The sequence below is a fragment of the Haemaphysalis longicornis genome, unplaced genomic scaffold, assembly GCF_048455015.1.
Source record: "Haemaphysalis longicornis isolate Haplotype H1 unplaced genomic scaffold, Haemaphysalis longicornis Haplotype H1 scaffold_2, whole genome shotgun sequence".
Classification (NCBI taxonomy): domain Eukaryota; kingdom Metazoa; phylum Arthropoda; class Arachnida; order Ixodida; family Ixodidae; genus Haemaphysalis; species Haemaphysalis longicornis.
Genome location: NW_027526295.1, coordinates 75,617,259 through 75,640,887, shown reverse-complemented (window position 1 = coordinate 75,640,887; position 23,629 = coordinate 75,617,259). Strand labels below are relative to the sequence as shown.

Genomic DNA, 23,629 nt, shown 5'->3' with positions numbered 1-23,629 from the left:
AGTGTGTCGTCCTAAGTGTAGTTTTATTCATTTACAGAACTTTTTGTCTGTCTGTTTGCTGCATTCAGCTTGAAATGTTTCACGGTGTTGTCTGATGTAGGGCTTGAAATCGGTGTAGTGTATTGCTGTTATATCCACTGCATTTCTACTGCAGCAGCGGGGGCCATTTGATACGATGTCTCCCTCCCTGCAATTCCAGCATGACCTGGAACCCAGCCCAGGAATATTTGGAAATATGCAGCATATAAAGATATACTGGCATTTAAAATCAGATTGACAATGTTGTTTTCTCTGGGTCTGTGGGATACAACCCACACATACAACACTGAAAGAACCTGTAAAGGTGATGAACTTCGGACCTTCATTCCGAAGAATGCTCTCTACGATCAGTGAAATATCAAATGCTTGTGCAGAGAAGATATTGGTGTGTACGCTTATTGTTCTGGAAGAATAAAAAGTTTGGACCATGAGCGGCACACGGCACCACAGTTGAAGTCGTCGAGGCATCACTGTAAAATTCAGAAAATTGGTATTTAACCTGCAAAGACAAGTAGTGCTGCAGAATCCCTCTTCTCCTAACCCTGCTTTATCTATTTCAAAAAAAAATCCTTTGGCACAAGTTGAAGCTGCAATGGTGGCAATGAATTGTCACGGGTCAGTTGAACAATGCCCCATGGCGCCGCATCCCGGAGTCGATGATGACGAGGAAAAGGCGGGCGTGTAGATTGAGCGGACTCTGCCATGGCCGCTTGTAAATAGTGTAAAAAGATCTTTCATAATATTTGATTGTTCATGCCCTGCCTCGTGGCTTGGAAGGGAGCCGCTGCGGTTCCCTCCACTGTCCTCCCCTCAGCGGCCTCAGGTATACTGTGGGCCAAGGTTGCAAAGATGGCAAGGGCTCTCTCATCTGTGCATCTTTCCACCACAATCGCTACGGACTTCCCCGGCACGTGGTGACAGGCTGGACTGCCGGAGTCATCGCAGTGGGGGGAGGGCGCGTTACCAGATCAATGTCGCTGACGTGGGTAGCCGCCGATACCGGATGCCGCCCCACCCGCCGGCGAGCTGCGTCGGCGCACGTTTCCAGAAGGAAAGAGGCAAAGCTATTTCGTGCTTAGAGAACGGGATGTTCTCAGTTTCAAATTTATTCTTACCTTCCCAGTTTGAACTTTTCACAGGTCCTGGAGTAGGCTGCCTGTGAGCCGTGGCAGTTTATGTAAAAGAATTGTTGCGTGTTACAGATATCTGTCGAGTGAGCATGTAGGACGCACTTCGCACAGGGTGATTGGCACGGACGACATTTAGTACCATGCCCAATGCGCCTGCACTTGAAACAGCACCGCAAATTCGGGATGCAGTGACAGAAGGAGCAGCGGATGAAGTTGATGTTCATGTGGTCCGGAAGAGCGGAACAGCCAAATATCAGTATGGTGTGTCTAGTGGGCACTCCCTTATTCTCTCTTCTTATGGGATGACAACTGCCTGCCGTCACACCCTAATTTACACAGCCTTCAAGATCGCTCTGTCTCGCCTGCTGGATCTGGCTCTGAGATCACACCCTGAGAGCTGTTAAGGCTTCGGTGGTGTGTGACCTTAATCTTCAGACCCCGCATGTGGCATTCAGTGAAAACCTTCGTGGCGTGTTGCTGTTTACTGCGACCAAGAGCTCTCGGGTTCGTTGTTTCTCAGCATTTATAGGATTTACCTTTAATTCTGTCTAGAAACTTCGCGATCAGTAACACGAGTTGTGAGGCAATTGGCTTTTCTTGTTCAACAAAATCGTAGTATTAAGAAGTGACGGTAGTTGACAGGTTTTGTGAAGGCCATTGTTGGAGGTGTTGGGACATCGGTGCGGTCCCTCGTCAGGGTTTGATCATGGAGGGATCTTTTCGATTTACCATGTGGCATAGAAGAAAGCCGGGGTGGGTGGTTCTTTCTTCTGGAGCCTTACCCTGACAGCGGGAGAGGTCCCCAAGCTCCCTGCTCGGTAAATAGACAGGGAGCCCGTCTTACTACAAAGAACAAGCGGGTTTTTATATTTTATTGCTGCTATTACTACAGTTACCAGAAGCTATTTGCAGTGCTTTCATGAATATAACAAATTTGTCATAGCTTTTACGTACTTTAAGCACTGTGTTCAATGGCAGATACTGTGCCGTAATTGACCATGTTACGCCCTAATTCACACTGAGTGCGCCTATCCTCCTATCCCAAAATGATATCCCCAACACAAATATATAAAGTATGTGTGTTTATGGGAGAGGCAGTAACAGCAGTGTTCATAGCTCTTTGAAACGCTTGCAGAGTGACCCGAATTTGTTGGTTCGTTAAACGCAATATTTTAGAACTGATAGGAAGCTTGTAAGGGAAATTTGCTTCAACAGCGCCCAACGGGCGAACGCACTGTTAGGATACAAATGGTTTCTCTGGAAGGTCTCACGATGCATGTTTTCGGGATTTAAAGTGGTGTTATATGGCTGAAATATGTGCACAAGAAGTTTTTATTCATCGCATACATCAGAAATATGGCCGCCGCGGCCTCTCCAAAAACCGCGTCTTTGGTCTTCTCAGTGCAGTGCAGCGCCTTAAATACTAAGCCACAGTGGGCTTAATCTGCCACTTGACTGCCACTTTCACTTTCTATTTTGTGTAAATATATTACTCTTGGGAATACAGCGATTTCGCACCTCCGTAAGGTATCTGTTTCCCCCATGGCGCTGCCGCAGCAGTTCCTGTTTGAATATTCAAAGTTGTAAAACAAATGTCCCAGTTCACAAATAATTGCACCGATATTTCTGCTCTTGCAGCCAAACAAAAACTTTGAGGAATCAGCTTTGTTTGCGTCCGTACATGCGAACACCGATAAAATTATGCTTTATTGGAAAAAAACAAATTACTGTTTAGGTTACCGGGCTGTCACGTGAACGGATGGTGATGTTGTCATGGCCAACTCAGAGAGACGGTCGCAGAAATGTCGTTTAAGTGTTTAACAAATACACGCTCGAAAATCCCAAACGCAAGGCACTCAAGACATCAATTTCACACAACCAATACACAATAAAACATGGCAATAAATATACCGAAATACAATTCACAGCAAATCCAAAAGTCTCTACCATAAAGTGCTACACAATTATTTGAAGCCCACTCATTGAATCAACGCCTACTAAATTACTTGCCTACCACAACGCCATAGTTGTTTATTACGACTGTGTCCTTAATGGACTGCTAACCCCGGTGTCGTCGGCACTCACGTGTCATACCTGTTGCGTGGCCGCGACTCGATGGTAGCCATCCTCCTTTTGCTTCGATGCACGCGTTCGAACTGCTCGGTCGTTCCTTGGACGGCGTGGGCTGTGCGCGTCCTGTCTTTTCCTCTGTGGATACCCCTGGTAGCCGCTGCCACTGCAGGTCCTCGATGACGGCGCTCTATGCCTGCAGTTGTTCTTTTCACGGCGTGTTTCCTCGGTGGTTACTCCCTGGTAGCTGTTGCTTCTGGAGGTGCAGGTAGTCTCGGCACAAACGTAGCCCTTCTGGGCCGCTGTACGAAGGTCGACGGAGCGTGGACGTTGGCCACACGTACCCTACCATCACCTCTGGGGCCACGAATACACCGGTCCGTAGTGCGCCTAGGATGCCGCAGCCGATGCGAAGTCGCTCGCTCCTGCCCAGGCTTGGTAGGCATAGTAGTTCGCCTGGCAACGTTCACCTAGCTCGCTCCTTCCGGCTCTCGAGCTGCTACCGCCTCCTGGTTTGTTACCTGCCCCTGCTCCTTGTGCGCTCGGATTTTTACCCCTCTGGGCTGAACCCGGCAAACTGTAATTATCTCCTTGGCTTTTTGTCCCCATATTTCGTCATCATGCCGCTTCCTTCCTTCGCGACATTCCCTGATTGACTGGCCAGTGTGATGCCACATTTGACCATGATGCCTCAGGGTTTCCACGCGGCGTTCGTTCATTCAGGCGCTTCTGGTGCACACTTCAAATTGCCGTTTCTTTGTTCTTTCTATTTTTTCTCTTTCGACACATGACATATGACAATTACTCCCTGCTCTAAGAGTTTTTCTCAAAAAATGCTTCATCATGGCCGCCGATGTCCACTTGCTTCACCACCACTGCTCACTTTTAATGTCACACTTCACTCTTCATTTTGTTTTCATTTTGTATCACTTGTTTGTAGTTCACCCTTTCCAGAGAACACGCACACTTGGTTCACACCACGTCCCCCTTTCTATAACCAACAAATCACCTCTCCCACAAATCAAATACAATATGTTTCGAACACACACTGCAATCAAGCACTTTCATATTTCCCACATTTAAAACCACTCTTAATCCACACTTCACAACTACCTCATGTATGTATACACTGCATGCACGTACACCAGCCTACCCGTACGATCTGCTCTAACATATCACCGAAATTAAATACTTCACTAAATGTGATACTTGAGACCACTATTTTTCAATCTGAACTTCATCCCTAACTTATCCGTTTCTCTAGCCATGCATTTTCACTATACTACAATATTTATGCTGCACCACCATAGACAAACCATTGGCCGCTGTTATGGGTCCTACTCCTGTCCAAGTCAACTCCGTGATTACTATCAGGTTTGTTGGCCTATGGCTTCATCTTCACCTTCTTCCACCTCTTCCATTCAGCACCCTTGGCTGCAGTATCAGCTCGGTTAAGACAACCACCTTCCCCCTTCCGCCGTGCCTCCCCTCTCTGCAACAAGTTCCGCGACTCCGCCACCTCAAAGAAGTGTGCCGAAGTATCGACCGGCCCCCTTCCCAAGGACAACATAAAAATCGTCATCCGACCTCAAAATGGGCTCAACGTCGCCAGCTATACGGGGACTACCATGTTCAATGCCCTACCTCAGGCTGCTGGTCTTGCGCTTCAGGAGACGCTGGAAGACCACCTCAGAGTCCACACGGTGCAGACCCTTCTCGTCCTGGATTCTGCAGGCCCTGACAGAGCACAAAAGTACGCTCGCATCACCTCCATCCCAGGCGGCACAGAAAGTGTGTCCTAAGACCGGCCCGTCTATGGTCGTTTTCTGGCATGTCCGGCCAGCACACAGGTTCTGGCAGCCACTGATCATACGATGAACGGCCCAAATTCGGCAACCAGCCCTTCGGTATTTCTCCAACCGCCTGTGTTCAGGCGCACAACGGCACCTACCCGGCTGCCAAATGTTCATTTCCCTTTCGGCTGCCCATGTTGAGAAAGAAAACGGCCGAAGTACGGCTTTAGGACATTCTTTTCCTTCGGGAAGCGGTGTTCAGCCGAAGCACGGCAAGCGACCGGCCACAGAATATCCGTATTCTTGTGGCAGTTGGTGTTCGAAAGGGGACCGGCGGGAGCGCGGCTGCCGCGCATTCGCTCTTTTAACGGTGAACCGCGCGTCCGGCGGCAGAATATTCGTTTTCTTCCGGCAGCCGGTGTTATGGAAACCGGCCGACTTACGGCCCCAGAATGTACGTTTTTCATTCGGTCAGCGATCCTCGGCCGAATTACGGCAAGCAAACGGCCGCAGAATTTTCGGCAACCGGTGTTCAAGAGGAGACCAGCCTTCGTAAGGTATCAGGTTATACGTCATTATGCCAACAACGGCGGGCGTCTGGGCGCCGAGAATTCATGCACAGACGTGTTTGGAAGAAGACCCGCCGATGTAGGACCGGTTTTTCCCTGGGTGAAGAAAGAGTCGTTAGGGAGCCGAAAGGCGCAGACACGTTTTTCATCCGCTCGGTGTTCCTACGTTTTAAATGAACGAACTACGTTTGTCAAACAGTAATGAGTGTTCTAGGTGAACGGGCAAGGTGCAAGGACTCACTGGACATTACCAAAGAAAGTTTGAGGTCATCGAAATGCCATTTATTGCCACAAGAAGACTGTGCCACGCTGACAGGTGAGCTAAGCCTCGCCAGTCATAGCCGCTACAACGCCTCGCCCGTGAGCTTCGTAGACGCATCAGCTCGAGGCTATTCACCCCCTCAAGAAATGGATACCATTGGATACATCGACCCGGCAGTGATGTCCGACCCGAGATGGCGGTGGTTCACCAAAATAAGTGGCCTTAAAGGGCGTATAGCAAGCGGCCCCCCGCAGGAGCTCAACCGGCGCCATGTCAAGAACTCCCACCAAAGAAAGGCAACGGCTCGCAAAAGCGCAAGTTTCCGGCTATTCTTCTTAGAATATTACTGCGAAAAACAATGTTGCACTATATTGTTAGTGATAAACGTAGAAGAGGCAAAAGCTCGTGCATTGGTAGGCTCAACTTCGTGCCCTCCACTCTGTTACTTCATGGGATTTTATGACTGCCTATTTAGAAACAAGTGTTATTTTGAATTTGCCATAACAACAGAGCCTTGTGAATGACGAAGCCTGGATATTAATTTAGTTGCGGTGTTTGAAATTGAGATTAGCTACACTTGGGATATGACTCATTTGGTTAAACATAATCACCAGCATCCTAGCAGACACCGTTTTCGTCAGGTTTTAGGGGCGAAGCTCCTTAAGGCGTGGGTCTGTCCATCCTCGACGTATGTATGTAGCCACCTCTAGTTTAGTTCTTGGATTGTTTACTAGATGGCGTGGCTACCTCTAGTTTAGTTCTTGGATTGTTTACTAGATGGCGGTACTTGTATATGATGAAAAGATGCGCTTGGATTGTTTACTAGATGGCGGGGAGCGTTGTAATAAAATCCGTTCGCTGTTGGCGCGCGCTCGGAGCCGCCCGATGGATAAGGCTGCAGATGTGCGAGCCCGCGAGGCAGAAGCGCTCCGTGAAGCTGCGCGACGCCGCCGCCAAGATCCTGCCGTACCAGAGCGGGAGGCCGAAGCGTGTCGTCTGGCTGCGCGACGACGCCGCCAAGATCCCAGCGTTCGAGAACGAGAGGCCCAAGCGTCATGGCAACGGTGCGAGGACCCTGCCGTACGCGAAGCGGCACGGCTGCGGCGCGAAGAGGATCTCCAAAACGTCAGAGAACAGGAAGCGGCGAGAAAGCGCGCGTATCGGCAGGCAGACCCCGATGCAGTGAGAGCTCGTGAGGCGTCTGCAAAACACATCAGGCGAGCTCAGCCCCAAGGTGCCGACGCGCGGTTTAAGCGAGTCTTTCTAGACGTTACGTTCGGACACAGATGTAGTGGGCGAACTTTAACTGAAGAGTCACGGTTTTACCGATGATTTCCCCTCAGGAGCTTCGCCCACTCATCAGCATTCACCCCGTGGATATGCTGTGAATTTTTTCTCTTGCTCAACGCAGCTTGTTGCGTTCACGCACGATTTGGCTTTAGCAATAGATAAGCTTAAAGTAGCTGACTATTTTTTTTGTACGGCTAAAAAGCATTTGACGGTGTTTCATATCACCTTCTGTTAGTACATTGCGGACAATAAACTGAATGAATCGGTTATTGCATGGATAGCCGAGTATATCTCTCTAAGACAGCAGTTGGTCGCTCTCAATGGTTGCTCGTCCGGATATATTCCCACGACCTCAGGAATTCCCCAAGGCTCAGTTGCGGGCACTCTTTTGTTTCTGTTATATATAAATGTTGTTACTAGTGGCCTCAAATCTTTGTTCAGAATGTTCGCGAGTGACTGTGCAATTTACAGGACTATGGCAAATGAACGTGATTCAGAATACTTGAAGCATGATTCAAATTTAATACCATCGTGGAGTGCTGATTCAGAAAAGTCGTTGAATCTTAAAAAGTGTGTTAACGTCAACTTTACAAGAAAGCCTTCATTCCAATTGAATGCGTATAGAGGAAATTACACGGCTTTAAGAACGGCCGGGGAAAATAAATAACTAGGAGTTTGTTTAACGAGTTTTTATAGAAATAAGCACGTTCACAACATAAAAGTTACGGATGCACGTGTTTTTGGCTTTCCGAGATAAAATTTCAGCGAACCTCCACTTAACTTAAAAGAACAACCGTATTTCACTCATGTGCGCTCAATGTAGGAGTCCGCATGTGTTTTCTGGGATCCCTACAGCAAAGAGCTGGTTGATACGCTAAAAAACATACAGAATAGGGCAGTGCGATTCCTATTACGTAATTGGCACTCTCAACTTAGCATGAAGGACAGTAAAAGTGAACTTAAAGTGGTAAGACGGCATAGATCACATACGAAAGCTGAAGTTGAAATATTTTCGTAATATCTATCGTTCGAAAACTGGAATAGAAGGGGAGAAGTATATCCGAGCGCCATTCGATATATCCCAAAGTGAGACCGCTAGCTTGAAGCAAATTATTAACTTTTCTTTAAAGGTGACGCCTTGCGCGATTCATTTTATTTTAGATCAATGTGAAAGCGTAATTATCTTCCACGTATAATTGTATCTACTGTTTATAATGACGATTTTCACCACGCTTTGTAGAATTATTTTGTTATTTTGTCTCATATTTGATGCTTAGTGTTATGTATCTCCCTGCTGTAACGTATGCAAAGGCAAGAAGGTATCAAATAAATAAATAAATAAATAAATAAATAAACAAACAAACAAATAAATAAATAAATTAGCTTGCGGAGCCGCAAGCTCGCCTCCGACATATTGAGAACGCATTCAAACTTGACCAATAAATTAATTATTTCTTTATTCGTTGCAGTATGCAAGGTTTGCTGAATGAATACAACCATTGCTAAGTTATTTGCTTGAAACAAAATATGAAACTCTAGTCTTACTCCTTTCCTTGCGTGAACACAGAGGGATACAACTGCAGCCAACTGAAGCAGGGCGTCATTCGCAACACGTTTGGAATTTTAACTCAAGAAAACAACATAAAAAATTGATTTGAAATGAAAGTACTTCTTTGATCTCTCCTAGGATGAGCCCTGTGAAAGATCGTCAGAAAAGTTGATCGAGTAGAAAATTTGCTAATTCGTGTCTCACGTTTCGTGTGTCCTTCTCTCTTTTATGCTGTGGTCGTCGTGCAAAATTCAGTGCCGTATGTTCCATGATGTCTAGACGCCAAGGGAAATACTGGACATACTTTTTGTGTGAAGGAAATTATATTGAATGCTGCTGAGTGTTTTGTGGAGTACCGAACCGCTTCGTAAAGGCATTTGCACCGGTTTTATATACAAAAAAAAACTGTTGAAGCAGCTGTTGTAGAAATAGTTGATTTAGTCAGAGCACGAAAGTATTGTCTTAAAAGAAATTGCCTTAAAGCGGCACTTTCATCTGTGTAAAATTCAACCCACTAAAGTATGCGCCTTCGCCCACCCCCCCTCCTTCATTGTTTATTACGGGTAAGCCGCCCCACAGAAGATATCAGGAGCTGGACGATACATCTATTCCAGCTCTGCTAAGAAACGAATATTTGCTGTATTCGACAGTAAAAGAGGCACAGCAATTAAAGGAACGACTATTTGTGAGCATTGTTGAATAAATTAATTTTGGTATACACTGACGCTGATAATTAAGCAAGGCTGCGCTGAAGGCTGGACGGCTGGTGGTTGCTTGCGGGCTCACTTTGATGTAGGTGCATTGGACCCAAAATGGTGGGTTTGTGCTGCTGCACAGCGTGATTGCGTGATCTGCTTGCGCTGCATGCAGTGGTCGTCCACCGGCCTCAGCACAGTTAACGTAGGACGGCCGAATTTCCGGCAGCTTTATTCCGGCTGGAGTCCGACGACCGCATCTCGGCTGTCCTCCGGTGGCCATACTTCGGCCGCACACGGGTAACTTTGTGATGGCCGGAGCCCTACGGCTAGAATCTGGCCGTATGAACGTTAGCCGGTCGACTGGCCGACGGACACTGGCCGTTGGACAGTAATGGGAGTACGGCCGTATACGGCCAAAAGGCCCACATTTGGACACGGGCCGAACATGGTTGCCGGAGAAAGGCCGGGCAGAAATCACCGGCCAAAGTAGACCGGCCTGAGTTAGGCCGAACAGTCCTGTGCTGCCTGGGATCACTTCGGAAGACGCGGTGTTCTCGGCTTGTGGATAGATCGCTGGACCAGAAAACACGGTGAAGGGAGTTATTCACGGGATCCCGCCTGACCACTAAGCTGCAGACATCCAAGATGCAGTGGTGCAGCCCTGCAACCCCACCGATCTACACGCTCATAGCATGGGCAAGACCAACACGGTGCTCGTCTCTTTTTCGGGCAGCCGGGTACTTCACTATATCGACTCCCAGGGCACGATCACTAAGTGGTACATCCACAAGCGCAAGCACGAATTTTTTTCCGCCTGTGCAAGCTGAACTGTCGAGCCAATGTGTGTCCGTACCCTGACAAAGCCTACTGTGTCGCCTGCGGCCTCGCCAACCCCATGGGCGGGTTGAAGTGCCTCATCAAGTGTGCACTCTCCAGCATAGCTCATCCAACTGGAGATGCAGTCTGCCAGTAGAAGTACCACACCCCCTTCGTTCTTGGACAGCGACAGCAACAAAGTGCCCGCACCCGAAAGCGCCAGCACAAGGAACAGCGCAACCGTGATCGGACTGGCTCCTTCCCAAGGCTCCCAGGTGACTCCTCTGCGCCTGACATCAAGCCGGCCACCCCATCGACTGTGCAGCGGCATCGATACCGGTCGAAGTCGAAGCGCCGTGGTTCCCAGCCACCCCCTCCGGCTAAGAATGCACGCAGTGACCAGCGACCATCGTCTCAGGTGAGCTGGGCAGCAGTATCCTCCCCTAACCTTGAGCAGCATTCCCATTCCCCTGCTTTGCCCGTCTGTCACATCTCGTCCAGCCCACCCTCTCAACTATCCCTCCTAGCTCGGAACTTGCCTACCTTCGCACTTAGCTTGGGAGTGTTGTCGCCACTCAGCGTCAGCTTCAGGCCGACGTAATAGAACTGCAGCAGGCCATCCGTACTCCTCCCGCCTCCCACGGCTACTCTCAACCCACGGCTCCCCGTGTAATGAGCGCATCTCATCTTACCCTCCCGCCTCCCCCTAAACGTCGGTCTGCTGACACCACCACTGAAACCTACTCAACGGTGGCCAATCTTCGTGCTTCAAATTTCGACAGTGCAAACGCTACCCGTTGAAAGGACCTTACTGCTCCAGCCAATCAATTTGCTGACATTAAAGCAACGGTTGCCTCCACCCAAAATACGGTTGCACCTTGAATAGGCACTTAGCTAAAGTCCTCCCCAAAGACGCACGTGTCCGCACCAAAACCGCAGCCCCAGGTCCGACGCGTCAGACTATATACACTCTCATTCAGGTCACCTCCTTAGTCAATGGTTCCGTTAACCATGGTGACTCCTCTTCCGCAGTCTCATCGTCTCCGGCTACCCCCTTGCCCTCCAAGCCCGTTTAGGGTCTGACAGTGGTATTGTCGCGGTTTTTTGGTCGAAGCCCGGCAATCTGCAACAGCATCTTAATCACCTGGAACTGATCCATCACAGCCCCTGAAGTGATTACCCTGCAACAGATAGAGGTTTCTGCAAAGTTACAACGATATCGAGTTTTTCACTGTCAACATACAGAAACAGATGCCCCTCCATTGAGGGGTGTGACTACCCTGGTGCGACGTAACATCCCGGCATGCCAAGAAAACCTCATCGCTTTGGGCCCGGAATATGTTTTTGTCAAAATCTTACCTGCCCCCAAGAAGAAAAAGCAACAATGCCTCCACATACTGAACATTTATAGTGCCGTCAAGCAGTCGCAGAATCTCAGGCCCAGGGCCAGCCGTATCCGCATGTGTCACGAAACGCGGTAGGGTGCTCTCTGCTATCCTCTCATATCAGATGAGCCTCCTCACGGACCCGGCACACCCTACTCTACATGGCAACAGCGTCCAGAGAGACACCACTCCCGATCTGACCATCATACATAACATCGCCAACTCAGTGTTGCGCAACACTGTTCATGATTTGGGCAGTGACCACTATGCTGTTGAAACCCTCGTTCAAGACGGACTGCCACTGCCGAGAACCCGTTCCCACAAGCTGGTTGACCGAGACTTCTTCCGATCTCTCTCTGATGACAACTTACCTGACCACTTTGATGATTTAAATGACTAGACTGCCAAACTGCTCGAAGAACGTGATGGTGCAACCAAAACTGTCCCTGAACAACCTCACCTTGATGTGGTTGATTCTTCTCTCCTCCACTTATGGGAACCAAGGAGACCCTATAGGGTGTTCATTTCAGAGGCCGAAGCATAGCAGTCCTCTCCGTCGCCGTTTGGCTAAGCTCAACCAGCACATTAGCAAGCATCCAACAATCCGGACCAACCAGCATTGGAATGCCCTTTGTGACCGCATGGAGGGTGACATGAATAATCCACACATCTGGAAAATTCTATGTGGCCTGCTAAATCCGGAGAAGGAAAGAGAGCACACCAAGAATGAGATGATCACCCTCCTCCACAAGTCGTTGGGTTCCGAGCATGGAGCTTCTTCGAGAGCTTCAGGACCTCTATATTCCGTCTGCTGCATTTGTTCCTCCCCTGGATTACACCGGCGGCACCAACGAGACCTTAAATCACCCCATCACGGTTTCTGAAGTACGGGCTGCCTTACGCCTTACTCGTGTCAACGTTCGATCAGCCCCGGGTCCTGAAGGCATCACCAACAAGCTTCTTCGGAACCTCACTGGAGCTGCAGTGAGGTTCCGAAGTGAGCTCACTCACTACATGAACACAGTGTGGACATCGGTCCTTCTTCCCGCCTCCTGGAAAACAGCGAAAAACTCGCCTATACCCAAACAAGGCAAGGAATTGGCTATAGCCCATCTAAGGCCCATTTCCCTAGCCTCTTGTTTGGGCAAGTTACTTGAACATGTCATCCTGGCCCGTCTCTAAACCCACATGGATGACCAGGGTCTGTGCCCTCACACCATGTTGGGCTTTCGTCCTAAACTGTCATCCGAGGACGTTATGCTGCAGCTTCAGCATCAAATGTTGGATAACCCCATTTTCTCCCGGCAATACACTAAAGTCCTCATGAGCATTGATTTGACTGAGGCATTTCATAATGTCACTCATAAACGTATACTGACTGGGCTTAACCGACCTCACGTGGGACTCCGCACCTACCAGTACATTGCCAACTTTCTGACTGGTCGCAAAGCATCCCTCTAGGTCCAAGACCTTCAATCAGACCCAATGTCTTTGGGCAGTAAAGGCACACCTCAGGGGTCAGTCATTTCCCTTTTTCTATTCAACGTGGCTATGCTCCAGCTCCCTACTCTCTTGTAATGCATCCCGGGCCTGCACCACAGCATCTACGTGGATGCCATCACAGTTTTACAGCTGGGGGCCAGCGATAGTGACATTCAGGACCGTTTTCCGACGCTGCCGAAGGCGGTCACGAAAGCGGCCACTTATGCCAGCGAACGGGGGCTCAGTTGCTCACCGCAGAAGTCTGAGCTCTTCTACCACTCGAGAAAGCGTCGCCATCGTGATGTCTGTGCCCCTGATAATAAGGTCACGCTACAAGGCAACCTAATTGCGTACGTGCCCTCAATTCGTATTCTCGGACTCCGAATTCAAGAAAATGGGTTTAACACCGAAATTATCCGCACCATCGAAAACACCGCCGAACAGATTGGAAGACTTATCGCCCGCATAGCAAAACGCAACCATGGTCTCAAAGAAGGTACCCTCCTTTGGTTGGGGCAAGCATTCATTACCAGTCGCATCACATATGCCACCCCCTTTCTGAGGTTTACCCAGACCAAAACTGGACGTCTCCAATGCGTCATCCGCAAGGCAGTCTAGGTGGTCATGGGTCGCCCCCGTCACACCTCCACTGAAAAACTTCTCAACACCAGCACATACAATACTCTCGAAGAGCTGGTTGAAGCCCAGCGTGTCAGCCAACTCCGTGTGTCCTCCACTCTGACGGATCGGTCCATGCTAACGAAACTGGGCATCTCGTTTCCTACGCAGCACAGGGGTAAGGTCAGCTTACGTGACTCTCTTCGAACCCGTTACAGTGTGGCCCACATCACACGGAACATTAACTCTTTCTTCCAGGAAGAGCACCGCCTTGCTCGGGCCAAGTCCTTACACAAAGCCCACGCTTCGCCTCCCGCTACACTGAACGTCGGCGCAGCTGAATATTCCGACCGTGCATCCTGCGTCGCCGTAGTGGTCAACTCCAGAGGAGAGACTGTTGCTTCTTACTCGGTGTCCACGCCTCACCCTGAAGTGGGTGAAAAAGTCGCCTGTGCCCTGGCCCTTACATCTGCCCCGGCCACCGCAATAATCTCCGGCTCGCAGACGGCTCTTCTGAACTTTGCAACGGGTCCTGTATCACCCATCACTGCACGGATCCTGCAGACAGCACCGACTCCGCCTGCACATCGCCCACGCCTGGTATGGACACCGGCCCATTCGTCCCTTCCGGGTAAGGCGCTGGCTAACGAAATAGCCCGAGATTTCTGCTGCAGGGGTGTCTCGGATGCTACCTCTCCACCTCGGGCGGAAGGGAGGGATCGCCTGGTTAGGTATCGGGACATCACGCAGCACTACCGCCTTATTCGGATGCACTTCCCCGGCCCCACTCCTACTGTAAACCGCAGGCAGTCCGTTTAGCGGTGTCGACTCCGCATGAACACTTTCTCGCATCCTGCTTTTTGCCACCTCGTCTTCCCCACGCGATACTCCGACAGGTACACATGTTGCGGCGCGCCCTTCGCTTCCCTTCACCACACGGTGAGCGCGTTCCCCTCCAAACCCCCCTCCATCCTTTTGTGTCCCTGCCCCTTTATACCACGCTACAGCAATAGGAGGCTACGCTGCTCAGCTCCGTCCCACAAGTGCAGGAGTGTGTAATACAGCTGGCCGAACTCACCGCTAGGGCACACGGGCTCCTGGCCGTCGATTAGGGGACTCTAGTGTGCCGGTGCTACCACCTGGCGCCTCGTTCTATACAGCTTTGGGTGAATAAAGTTTTTACCACCACCATCATTTTTGCTTACTTGCTTTTGCTTGGGTGTCGCTGGCATGGAGCTTGACCCAATGGTTTCACTAGACAGGAAATTTCACCCACCACTGTGCCTTGAGCGCAGTTGTTCGCCCACAGCTAGCATACAAGCCTCTTAGGGCGTCACATCCATGTCCTGAGATACACTTCTTCCCATGCTCATTCCGGAACTTCCTATAACCATGTCTCGTACTAGCAATCGTCTGATAATCTTTCTAGCTGTGGCTGTTAGCTGGGCCAATTTTCTTCTTAGCCTCCTTTTCTCAGCAGAGCTACGTTCACACTCTCTAGCCCGTCCACGCCTCACGCAGTTTTCCTCCCTTTGCTTCGAACACTGACCTGGGGATGCATGCTCTTTCTTGCTCATGTAAGTGCGAGATCGCTTACTCGCTTGGAAGGCTTCTCTAACCCTTTTCTCTGCGCCTACTTGTTCCTTCACGGAACCCCTATCAAATTCCTTTTTTCGCTTGCTTTGGTCGGCTGCAAAGCCTTCGGTCTCGGGGCGCTGTCCGGGTTGGTCTGGAATACCGGTAGTTTGCTGCGCTCTAGTGTCAACATTGACAATCTCTGACGCTCGGCTTCCTGCTTCATTGTCTGACCACATTGCACTGGCCTTGTCTGGGATGAGGCTACTCTCACTACTCATACGTATTTTTAACGGGTCAGTACTAACGCTTCAGTCCTGGTGCTATTCCTACCGGTCAACACAGTGGCAGGTGCCTCAGTATCAACTATTTCTCTTTCGGAGACCGTAAACCCAACTGAAAACACAGAGCTACTCGGCGGCAGGAAGCTGTCCTTGTCTGGCGTGTTCTCGGAGAACTCATCTCCAAGCGCCTGGCTTGCGGTTGAGCCACGCACGGCCAGTTCACTGCCTCGCTTATCGAACGCGCCTTTCGACACAGCGGTCCGTTGCGACAACCCTTCATTTATTTTTTCATGGCCATCACATCGGTATGCAAACCGCGTTCTTTCAACCGCATGTGCCGCTTCTCTGCTGGCCATCTGCGCGCTTTCTTTATCACGGGTCTTATAGAGGTGAGTGACCCGCGTGCCTTAAGTCTAGCGTGCGGCACGTTCACCGTTCTTTTTCGGACCCTTTTCCTCAAGTCGGAAGTTTAATTCTGCATGCTCTCGTTGCAAATCTACTGTTTGAATTTTCAACTCTCCTTTCACAACCTCCAAACTTATTTCCTGCACCTCAAGCCTTTCCCTTCCTTGGCGAGATTCTTCAGTCTTTGCATCCAACCTCTTTTGCACTTTGCGCCACTCTTCATCGAACAATGCAAAAAACTGCTGTTTGTTCAAACCTCACGTTTGAACCAACGTCAACACTTTCATGAATTCATTCTCACAGCTGGTAATACACGTGACTGGGCCTGATAGAAATATCCTTTTTGAGGGTAAATCTATCGTGGCACGCTCGGCAATTCTTTTTATTGTCACGTGAACGGATGGTAAGGTTGTCTTGCCCGGATCACAGAGATGGAGGCAGGAAAGTCGTTGACATATTTAACGAAACACACATCTCATACACACTAGATAAACCCTAACGCAAGACACCCAATACATGAATTGCACACAACCGATAAACCATCAATCCTCAAAATAAATATCCCGAAATACAGTTCACAGCAAAACCCAAAAGTGTCTACGATAAAGTTCTACACAAATAGATGAAATCCCCTCATTGAACCAAGTCCTAGTAAATTCCTTTCCTACCACAACTCCCTAGTTGTGTCCTACGACTGTATCCCTAATGGTCTGGCCACCCCGCTGTCCTCTGCGCTAGCGTGTCGCACTCGTTGCATGTCCGTGACTCGACATGTAGCCGTCCTCGTTTTGCTTCAATGCCGGCATTCGATGCGCTCGGTCATTCCTTGGACGGCGTGGTCATCGCGCGTCCTGACGTTTCCTCTGTCGCTACCTCCTGGTAGCCGCTGTCGCTGGAGTTCCTCGATGCCGGCGTTTGATGTGCGCGGTCGTTTCTTGGATGGCGTGTTTCCGCGGTGGCTACCGCCTGGCTGCCGATGCCACTGGAGGTCAAAGGTAGGCTGGACCCTTCAGGGCCGTCGAAACGAAGGTCGATGGAGCGTGGACGTTGGCCGCAGCTGCCCTATTGCCGGCGCTGGAGTCACGAATACACAATACACCGGTTTGTGGTGCGCCTAGGATGCCGCAGCTGATGCGAAGACGCACCGGTTCCACCCAGGCTTGGTAGGCATAGTCGTTGGCTTGGGCACATCCCCCTGGCTCGCTCCTTGAGGCTCACGTGCTCCTACCGCCTCCTGGTTTTTCGCCTCCCCCTGCTCCTTGTGCGCCCATCTTTTAACCACCCTGGGCTTGAACGCGGCTCTCTCTAATTGACTCCTTGCCTTTTCGTGCCCATATTTGGTCATAACGCCACTTGCCTCCTGCGCGAGGTACTGTGATCGACAAAACAGAGCGCTGCCATATTTGACCATGATGCCTCGTGGTTTCGGCGCGGCATTAGTTCACTGGGGCGCTCCTGGCGCGCACTTCAAATTTCCGTTGCTTTGTTCTTTCTGTTTTTTTTTCAGTTTTCGGGGGGTTTTCATCCATCCCCTCTCAGGTGGTGGCCTTGACACATGACATCGGGCACGTTCCTCTGGTAGGTGTAAGGTGTTGCAACCTCTTCAATGGTGTGTACAGATTTGATTGCTACAAAATGGAGGACTAAATTCCAATGCTTTTAGTTCACAAGGTGGTAAACTATGGTATGCTTGTACTTCATCCCGAGAATTGTTAGCCAGGGCCCAAAATAGTTCCAACATTCGTGCTTCCTCACTGCTGTAGGGTTCAGTTTTAGTGCAAAAAATAGCGAGCATAGAAATGGCTAAATTTACCTTGGTGTTGGACATACGCAAGAACACGCCAATTTTACTCACCAGAGCGTAATAAGTGAAGAACAGCTGATCTGCTGACAGATCTGTTCCGGAAATATGGTAGTTTTTCCCCAGGTACTTCTTTGCGAAAAGTAGTTGCTGAAAGTCCTGAAATGAGGATATAAGGATGCAAATGCACCCGACATGCAACCCCAAATGTGCTGAGGTTGGTCTCGTGTTATTTCATTTTCTTGTGAGAAATAGCACGCATATTGCCAGAAATTGCTCCAACAATAAGTATTTGCAAAATGTGTTCCTATTTATTGCATGCTGCGTGGAGGTTGCATACCAGGTTAAGTAGAAATTTAGTTGTTGTCTGCCTCATACCACTGTACTCTCCCTTCACGATGGCTAATGAGAGTGCTCCTATAACCAAACTGCTAGTAATATTTTCAAGACAAAAAAGTCGCCGATCTTTCTACCTGATCCTTCAGCTGAGATGGTAAAAAGCAAGTACTGCAAAAACGATTGCTTGCAAGCTTCCGTAAAAAGTCTAATCTTATTTTACCAGAGATGGATACATTTTAGAATTACTACATTAGTACTTAAGGCTTCTCTGGCTAAATATTTCAAAGCAACTCCACCTGTAATTGCAAAAAACGGTACAGTATTTCGCCTTTTTCTGGGTTTTTCATTCGTATTTTTCTTTTTAGTTGTTTCGAGTTCATATGAGCGCGACCCTCGCAGGTAAATTCTGCTAGACGGCAGAGATGCGCGTAATATTTCATTGACTGGTGAGATGGGTTGGCACTGCACCAATCCTAAAGATGGCAGCGTGCTTACCTCATAGGCTACGCGAAGTCCAGCGTTGTCTCCGATTCTTGTAAATATTGAAACGGGTGGCTAAAAGCATAAATGCCACAATTTAGAAAGTGCCAGGATATATCAACTTTCGCTTGCGTCCACGAAAGTAGCAAAGGAGTACAAAGGACATTTACCACGCTAGTCTCGCTCAGATGCTGTCACCTAAATTAAAAGTATCCAGTATATCCCCCCCCCAAACAAAAAGCTTCTCATAGGTGCTTCCCAACATTATGTTGTTTGTTTTGACTATCGACTACTTCAAAGTTAACTTCATGTCGATCAAACGCAAGGCGAATACGGAAACGCGTTGCTACTGTTCCCCCATTCTCCCGAAGTCCTTATTTCTAACTTACGTCTTCGAAAATACATTTCCTCACAGTATCGTACTGGAGGGGATCGAGTAATTCCAATTACCATGTTCCTTATCTTGCGCCTAATGCTCGAACACAAGGTTGGTTTTCGTCTATCGCATGCGTTTTCGCACAGCACGTATTGCAGCTTGGTGGGCATTTATTAAAATGTGGAACTGGTTACCACGTGAAATAGTAAAGGTGGTTTGTGGCGAGGTTTTTGCTCAGGAAGTCAAAATACTGTGGGGACACACCGGTACATAAATATACATCATGTTTCTTTCAATATATGTTGGCCTCGCATTAGTTGTGTGTAAACTCTGCATTAGTTGCACCTTTACTCATTTGTGCATTCAGCTCTACAACAGTGTATGTTTTTTATGTATGAGCTCTGAAAAGTTTTGAAGGTCACTCTTGTGTTTTCTTTTTGATAGCTACTCCTGTATGAGCCTGATAAATGCTCACACTATAAATAACTAAATAAAAAAATAAAAAAAGAATAAATAAAAATAAAAGTAATACTAAAAATGTCATTGCCAAATGACAAGGAAAATGCGTATGTGGGTATTTCCTAACCAGTTGCCCAATGCGTATTTTATGCAGCTTCGCTGGTCACCAAACATCGCGTGGATAGGCTGATGATTGCTTTTCGTAATATTGTTATTTTTGTTCATTTCTTTCTCTTTGTGTTCTTTCCGGTGAAAAAAGCTACTTGAGAAGAGCAAACGAACTTTTCCAGAAGTATACAAAGAGAGGATGTACGGGCTGGCGCTCTCAGATCCTTGCCGAACAAGCTAAACAAAATCACCATTTGTATGTGTCTTCACAACACGAAGCATTGCTGAACTTTTAAGCGGTTTGCAGGATTTGTTGAGTGCCAGGAACAAACTCGGTAGCTCTCATCGGAATGTACTCCACAGAATGCTTTTTGTAGCCGCCTCCCGCATGGACTTTGCCTTACATAATTAGCGCATTTGGAACAGGCTATCGCGGATGAAGATAGTAGGTCTGCGTGAAGCTATTTTAGTCATTGCAGAAAACATTTGTGTCCCATCCCTTTGCTTTTTGGGTCAAAACCCGATCTTTTTGTTGGTGTGACTTCTCTGCGACAACTTTTTCTACGTGTTTTTCGTCGTGTCCTACCACATTTCATGTCTGCAACGTAATTAGTCGAGCACGAAACAAAGCGAATTTAAGGAAGTATGCTTTTTTGAACGAAAGAGGCCTGGGACATCAGTGCGGTCCCAAAAAACAGGTGTGAATAAATATAAGTTACAGAGACAGTTACAGCTGAACGCGCAATAACAAAATCTTATTATTTGCTCCTTTTAACAAACCACTCGATAAAAATATTGATATTCTTTTTCTTGGAGCTAAGCTTGAGCGTGTAAAAACGGAAAAATTCCTAGGCGTGTGGTTTCAGGACAACTTGAGTTGAAGCACTTATGTTGATAAACTAGCTGTACAACTTAGCAAATCGATTGGTTGCTTATACAAATTGTAGCGAATGATTCCTTTATGGGTAAAGATAGTTGCGTATTACACGCTATTCTGTTCTATGTTACTGCTCGCTAGTATTGGGAACCACGACCTGCAGAAACTACAACAGATAACTACACTCCACGAAAAGATTTTATGACTACTCTAAGGATATACAAGCCCACGTCGACTTCTTCAAACCATTCCACTGTTGAAAAAACATGATATAATTGCGAACAACCGAAATTTAATACCTAAAATTATTACATTACATTAATAGCCACAAATTGTACGTTAGCGACACTTCTACTTTAAGTCCGCATTATACTTTCTGTAAACCGCAAGTAAAGAGACCACTTATTAAAAGTAATTATTGCAAGCAACACGTAACCTAACACGTTCCCAACCTTCTTATTAAAGTGGGCCACCTCATGGACCTAGTGATATAAGATAAAAGATGAAATATAAAACACTGCTTACAAAAAATTACAGATATTTCTCGTAATGTCTTAGATTGTGTTTGTAAATAGCATGCTCGAACTTGTTTTTTTTTTTCAATATATTCACTTTTGGGCAAAATTTGTATTTTTTGTTTGCTTACATGTACCGTGCTGACATTGTAGATTTTGATTTATTACGGGATGTATGCTTTTTCAGGGACTTTGTTTTGTGCATGTGTGTGCAATTCTGAAATAGTCTTTTGGTGTACATCAAAGATGTGGGCTATGTAACTTTTCTTATCATGTTCATCATGTAAATGCATTGCCATGCAAGACTGCTTTCCGGGGAACAGCCTCGGTCAGGCTTCTAGCCTTTAGCTTTGCCCTATTTATTTCCGTCATTTCGCCGTGTATGCGGAAAGGAAAAAAATACACTTCAACTGCAACAACTTTAATAAAATGAAAATTACTATTATATTCATTCACCAGAACAAAAATTTCTGCGGCCATTTTAAACAAATCTTAACCACAACTAGTACATTAGAAAAAATATGACTATTAAAAGGTACTACAGGGGCACAGAAACCAATATAGGTAGCATGTGAGGTTGAAGCTTGATTCAAGCATATCTCCCGCCATCTGGAGCGCTATTAAATAAGCAGCTATAATGGCAGCGAAAACGCTTTGACATTGTAAGCAGTAAACGCCAGCAAAGGGAAGGCTTTATTCTTCCCCACTCCACGTAGCAATCGTTATTTGTATTCTCTGGTTAGCAACTAAAGGCGAATAAATATTATTCCGGGTCCTGGCCATAGACACCTTTCTAGCCACTGCTCTTTATGGCTGAACCGAAATGTGCATGTTGCACCAGCTGCAATTCTGCAGATACCACCAGACCCAAGATTTCACTACAATATTTACTAGAAATATTTCTCTACACCGAGGAACATAAGCTATTGGACCTATGAAAAAAGATTTCCTTTTCCGTATCCTTTTGGGTTGAACTTCTTATACAGATCATATTTTGGTATTAGCACTCAGACCTTGAGTTCGAACTGGATTTAGATGCTTCGTTAGTTTGTCGCAAAGCATTACCCTTGCTGTGAAGTCTTTTTGAACAGCCTCTAACTGACAATGCCTGAGATTTGTTAGCACAATTGAAGCGCCTTCACACGCATGAGGTGCCATGCAAAGTTTTTATCGGTTGTTTATAGGACGTATATCGCTACAAAATACTGCAGGTCCTCCTAGTCTATCAATATTGTTTACCCTCGACAAGAATAGTTTCATTACATGAAAATTCCCTCCAAACATAGAGCCCGTTGCAGACTAACAGCACAATTTTATGAGGAACTGTTTACCTAACGCAAGGTAAGAATGAGAAACGTGAATCAAAACAAGGTGATTCTGTGGCTTTCCACACGCCACTTATATACCCACTTACGGAAAAGCCTAAATCTGCAAGTTTAATCCTCTTAGAAGCAGTGTCCTAGAGCGTAAAGGGCCCCAAGCAATTTTCGGTGAAACTGTCGAAGCAACAGCACCTTAACCGAGTCCTAAAAATCTACTGTAGTTACACCGGAAACCAATACACAGGCGTGAACACAACGCAAAATAATATATAATTAGTGCATAGCCCTTACGTATTTTACAGCTTGGTACTGTTTCTCGTAGCATTCTGCCTTCGCCTTCAGGGCAGCCAACGCTTCCGTAGTCCAGTAAATGCGGTAGGGTATGTAGAAGTTCTCTGTAGATAGAGGAATGAAGTGTTCTTTAGTTGATGCAACAAAACAGAAGCAATGGATAGTAGTGTGCCTAATAATATAATTATGTCTATTATTAGGAGTCTATTAAGTATCGGCTACCGTACAAGTAGGAATACTATTCCAGCGAGTATGTAGCTCGACCCCGTCAACTTGCCGCCGAGAAATGGGAAAAATTAGATACATATAATCATTTTATTGCGGCTATTAGCACTTGTTTTGTCCAAGGTTACTCATTATAACTTCTCAAATCTTGCTGGACTACTGCTTCTGCCTGTCCTCCACGCAGCAGGCCATGCTTGATGCATTTTCAGGGACCGCTTATGGAACACTTCAATAGCCACACGACCATGTAGTCAGGAGGCGCGCGCAAAGCATGGGATACCCATGTGCAGACCGCTGCGAAAGACGCTCGGTGCAGGCGCCCAGCAGACGTCTTGGGGTTGTCGCCAACCATACAATCATAGAGACGACGCACTATGAGCGCGGATAAAAGTCGACACCTTGTTCTTTAATTAACGAAACGAAGTCTTCGTAACATTCTATACCAAGAAGTGCGCTTTGAGCTTAAGCTAGTGGCGTCCACTCTTCTCGCTGGCACTGAACTGGCGCTAGGCGGACATGTTAATGTCGGCTTGGGCATACTAAATCACGTTTCTTTGAACTGTGTTGAACTGGTGCAAAGTGCCTGTACTGATCTTGAGTAAAAAGAAAATAGCAAGCCCACGTTCACTGACAGTAAGAGAAGCAGCAAACAAAACGTGGCGGCGCGTCAAAATTGATGTCGGTAGCGATGGTGCCTCTGCAGTTTCAATGGGCGCGATGGTCTGCCTGGTTACCAGATGACAACTAACATTGTGGAATGAATGGAATGTAAGTCTAGAGGTCACTTTTCGACAAATGTTTGGTACAAAATCGACCTATATTCCAGCAAACGGTATGTTTCTGCGATCTCACGAAAGCGATGAATTTAAAT

The 23,629-nt window shown here is 47.5% G+C and overlaps 1 long non-coding RNA gene across 1 annotated transcript; it reads right to left on the bottom strand.

The window, feature by feature from the left end:
- Positions 1–17,820: 17,820 nt before the first annotated feature.
- LOC144167193 (uncharacterized) lies at positions 17,821–22,641 on the bottom strand. Its single transcript, XR_013321877.1, has 3 exons — positions 22,534–22,641; positions 18,601–18,660; positions 17,821–17,925 (listed from the first exon to the last, which is right to left on the bottom strand). It is a non-coding gene; the product is annotated as an uncharacterized LOC144167193 (long non-coding RNA).
- Between the last annotated feature and the right edge of the window lie 988 nt (positions 22,642–23,629).